The sequence below is a fragment of the Aegilops tauschii genome, chromosome 3 (genome assembly GCF_002575655.3).
Source record: "Aegilops tauschii subsp. strangulata cultivar AL8/78 chromosome 3, Aet v6.0, whole genome shotgun sequence".
Taxonomy (NCBI): Eukaryota; Viridiplantae; Streptophyta; class Magnoliopsida; order Poales; family Poaceae; genus Aegilops; species Aegilops tauschii.
In genome coordinates, this window is record NC_053037.3 from 486458354 (window position 1) to 486463679 (window position 5326).

A 5326-nucleotide genomic window follows, 5' to 3' on the forward strand; every position below is an offset into this window, starting at 1 on the left:
TGTGTTGGTTTGAATAGATGAATCTGAGATTGTGTGATGCATATCATATAATCATACCCACGGATACTTGAGGTGACGTTGGAGTATCTAGGTGACATTAGGGTTTTGGTTGATATGTGTCTTAAGGTTTTATTCTAGTACAAACTCTTGAATAGATCGATCCGAAAGAATAACTTTGAGGTGGTTTCGTACCCTACAATAATCTCTTCGTTTGTTCTCCGCTATTAGTGACGTTGGAGTGACTCTTTGTTGCATGTTGAGGGATAGTTATATGATCCAATTATGTTATTATTGTTGAGAGAACTTGCACTAGTGAAAGTATGAACCCTAGGCCTTATTTCAACGCATTGCAATACCGTTTACGCTCACTTTATTACTAGTTACCTTGCTGTTTTTATATTTTCATATTACAAAAACCTATATCTACCATCCATATTGCACTTGTATCACCATCTCTTCGCCGAACTAGTGCACCTATACAATTTGCCATTGTATTGGGTGTGTTGGGGACACAACAGACTCTTTGTTATTTGGTTGCAGGGTTGTTTGAGAGAGACCATCTTCATCCTACGCCTCCCACGGATTGATAAACCTTAGGTCATCCACTTGAGGGAAATTTGCTACTGTCCTACAAACCTCTGCGCTTGGAGGCCCAACAACGTCTACAAGAAGAAGGTTGCGTAGTAGACATGTCACGACCGGTTTTTCAATAAAATAATTATTGAGAGACCAATCCCTTTTATGGACCAGCGAGGAAGAATTCCTTCTCACTGGTAGACAATATCTTGGTCACAGAAGAAAAATACCAGGAGTACTAAATAAAATACAAGGTTGAGCAGAGACTGCCCAACAAATTTATTACATGCACGCCGCTAAAACAATACGGCGGATAGGGTGGCAACTACTAACTCACGATAATAATGGTGGTGGAAATATCACCGCGAAGCGAGTGATATGATCCCAGAAGGCTACAACTCATCGAGCGTCGGAGCGAGGCTCGAGGAGACTTATTTCGGGTGGCGGAAGCGTATACAATACAAGTGACCAATATCCGGGATCGCGCAGGACTGACTGGGACTCCTCTAGGCATCGGACGCGCTATCAAACTCTTGATCCAAGAGATCGCCTTCGTCAACATCTGGCCAAATCAACAAGCCAGGTGAGTACTATGAAAGTACTCGCAAGACAGTTCGGACATAAGGTATAACAAGTGTAAACATGAAGCATATGAACAAGTTAACCAGTGCGATCAGACATAGAGATAATAAATACTGGGTGCCAAGCGAGGGTCTGAATGACGCCTCGAGCGGAAACTGCAGAATAGTAATACTGGTGCCAAATGAGTGTCTGAAAGACTCCTCGAGAGGAAAATGCAGAATAATAATGCGGGTGCCAAACGAGTGTCTGAAAGACTCCTCGAGAGGAAAATGCGGAATAATAATGCCACAGTCGGGCGTCGGGGCGACACCACATAAAGGGCTTATAACAAAAAAATAAATACAGTGCATGCCACAGTCGGATGTCTGAGCGACATCACAGAAAGGGCTTATATTGTAGCTTAATAATACAATAGCTCGGGAACATAATTTATCACGAGCATGAGACAAATATAAAGTTAGTCCATCCACAGGAATAACAATAAATCTGAATTTTACCCCTTGAGCTTGTTCACCGGGGACAAGTTTTTTCACACGGATAGATATGGATATAATGCTTACACTACTGATCCTGGATACGATGATTTGGAAAGAATTGACTCTGCAGAGTTTGTACTTAACCACAGCCAACGGATTTCAGTAGTCACGGGGACTAGTTCCGTCTACGGTGTTTTGGAAGAAACACGTCTAACCAGTACACACCCAATTCAACCATCCGAAGCCAGGGATCACCCTCGGCAACGTTCAAGAAAAACCCTGAGACGGGGAGGCTACAACCTCGCGTAGCATGGGATCAAATTTCTATACGCGCGCTTTAAGGGGGTGCCCCCCTCTCGGTCCCAACCGGAAACACCCATGCCCCCTGACCGGATGACTGGCTTTAATCCTGGGCCAAGGTACCATCATCCCGGCCTCTCTGTTTGGTGTGTACACGGAAAGAGGTTACCAACTTACTAAACTGCATCCTGGCAATGAGACATGTGGTAGCACGGAATGGGGAAAGAACGGTAACACGGCTCCAACCATGTTAACGTCGGAAGAGTCGGATGACAAGGCTGGTATGCTACAACAGTACCACCTTGCTGCCCTTCATGTCACCACATGATTAGGCCACCTCTCATCAGAGGTCATCGCAACTTTGGAACATGCGGGAAAAGAACGATAACGTGGCTCCAACCACGTTAACGTCGGGGAAAGTCGGATGCCGCAAGGCTGGTATGCTACAACAGTACCACCTTGCTGCCCTTCATGTCACCACATGAATTGGGCCACCTCTCATCAGAGGTCATCACAACTTTGGAACAACCGGGTCGTTGCCTTACAAGCAACGAGGTTTTTACCGACACTCATATGCCACGCACAAACTCTCACGTGAACATGCAAAACATCTGCCATATCAAATGTTCAAAACATGCTTGCCTGGTTCGGAGAAGTCGGAGTCTAGCTCGGCGAAGTTCGCGGCTCCGTCACCTCTTCCGGAACCTACGGCAATCACGAAACGGGTACTAACGTGAAAACCAACACATACCTAGAAACTTTTCAAAATATTTTTCAAATAAATCCCATAAAAAACTAGACAAAATTTGAAGATTGTCAGAAAAAGAATCACTCAAAAATACCTTTTTATTAAAAAGTTATAAAGGTTTCTGTCCAGGGACTTATCTGTAATGAAACAGAAAAGTTCCAGGGTTTTAACTGAGAAAACAGAAAACGCTTCGGCTGGGAATGCGCAAGCGCAAAGGAGAAGACGTATTTTGCCCGAAGGCGCCAACAGAAAACGGTTCGCGAATAAAAGAACAGAGGCTGACACGCGGGGTCCACATGTCAGGTTTGAAAAGCTCACCGGCGCCCGAAGACTGCGGTGGACGCCGGCGTCGAACCACGGCGAGTTAGGAGCAACGGAGGGTACCAAGAGCTTCAGTGTCTTCTTCCGCGTCGGTGGGTGGTGGACTCGTCCAACGGGGAGCACCACGTCGACGGCGACACTATCTCCGGCGGACGGCGGCTCGGGTGAGGATGGGGAACTCCGGTGGAGGGCTGCAAACTATGAATTGAGGCGCGGGTCAGAACGAGTAATGCAAGGTGAAGCTACTGGCAAGAGAATGGAGGCGGAGGAGCACACATGGGGACGAATCGGGCTGGATCCCGTGGCGGGTCGCGGCGGCCGGAGTCGAGGAAGGAGACCTCCTCGGGGCTCTTCCAGTGGCTAGGCGTGCTCTAGGGGGAGTGCAGGGATGGTGGGTGCTCGAGTTGAAGCTCGGGGCCTCTATTTATAGGCAGATCGACGGGGTGGCCATGAACGGAGAATCTCCGGCGAGCGATTACGGCGGAGCAGTGGATTGGCAGGAGGTTTGAGTGGCCAGGCAGCATCAGTGGAGGTTACTGGAGTCGTTTCACAGCTAAACGGGGTCGGTCTTGGCGTAATGGCGTCGGTCCACGGTGAGGTGACCGCACGGGCTCAACAGCGGCAGAGAGCGCGCTCCGCGCCCTGCGGTTCACGACGGGAGCGGCAGCGCATTCGGGGGAGTGGAAGGCCACGCGGCGAGCTCCGGTGGTTTGGGCGGCGCTGGGTGGCGTCGTCGGCGCCGTGTCTCCCGCTGGCGTCCGCAAAGCCGCCGCCGGCGTCGGTCACGGGGCGGCGCACCTTCTGCTGCTCGTCACCGACGCCCGCAAGGCGCCAGGCGTTCGTGCGGTGCAGGAACAAGAGGGCGGGGACGAGGAGCAAGGCGACGCGGTGGCACTGGCGAGATCGACGTCCGCTTCTGAAGAAAACGACAGCAGCCACTTGACTGAATCTCTGAACTCTGAACTTGACAATGACCATGCACTGTAGGTGTTTGACAGAGAGATTTTGCAATGAGATGAATTTTTCTGGAGCTGTAACTTGGTGAGATGACCACTCAAAGTACCCAGGGGCTGCCTGATTTTACTTGGAATTTTTGGAGAAGGTTTTGAATGAATTTCACCAAATTTGACAAAGCTAGTCCAAACTTGCAGCAGGTGTAGTTTGAAAATTTTGAACAGAAGACCAGTGGATCTTCATGGTTCTAGGTTGAGGGTACAAAGGACTAGGAGGGAGAGTTGGTTTGATGGCAAACATCAAAACAGAAAATGGAGTTCCTTTGCAAATCTCCAAGTGCTAGAAAGGAAGGCAGAAATTTGTTTGAATAGAATTTGAATGGAAATAAATACATGGGGAGGTTCAACTTGCTGGATTTGGTGTAAAACATGATCCAAAAGTGAGTGAAGGGTTAGGAGAGAGCATTTGCACTAAGGCCATGGCAAGAAGGAATTGTTGAAAGTGGCAAAGGATTTTCCAAAAGCCATAGTGCAAATTCAAAAAGATTTTCAAAAGTTATTTTCCCCAAATGAAAAAAAACATTTTGTCTTGAGTCCAAAAAGGAAAAGCAAGGACCTCCAAGACCAAAGGCAGATCTTGGGTGAATCCAAATAAAACTTTTGCCATAAGGAAAAATATATGAGAGGGAGAGTTCTCTTGAAAAAAAAATTAAATCACTCCCCTCAAGTCAAATAAAATCTTTTGAAAAATCCAAATAAAAACTGGGGTGTCACAACACCTACCCCCTTAGGAAAAATCTCGTCCTCGAGATTTCTGCTGATCCTCAAATAGATATGGATACTCTGCTCGAAGGAAATCCTCCCTTTCCCATGTAGCTTCATCCTCAATGTGGTTGCTCCACTGAACCCTGAAAAACTTTGTCGTTTTCTGACGGGTCCTCCGTTCAAACTCTTCTAAGATCTTTACTGGCCTTTCTCTGTAGGTGAGATCTGGTTGCATATCAATGTCCTCATGAGGTACATGCTTTTCTGGGTTGCTCACACATTTTCTTAACTGTGAGATGTGGAACACGTCATGGACGTCCGACAGTTCCTTGGGTAGGTCTAGTTGGTAGGCTACCGTGCCTCTCCGTGCCTTCACACAAAATGGTCCGATAAATCTTGGGGCTAGCTTCCCTTTAATTTTGAATCGTTGCAGACCCCTCATAGGAGATACTCGGAGGTATACGGAATCACCGGGTTCAAAGCTGACCTCTCGATGCTTCTGATCATAGTAGCTCTTTTGGCGGCTCTGTGCTGTCTTGAGTCTGTCCCTGATTTGTTTAACTTTCTCCTCGGCCTCTTTAAGCATGTCTGGGCCGAAGATACGG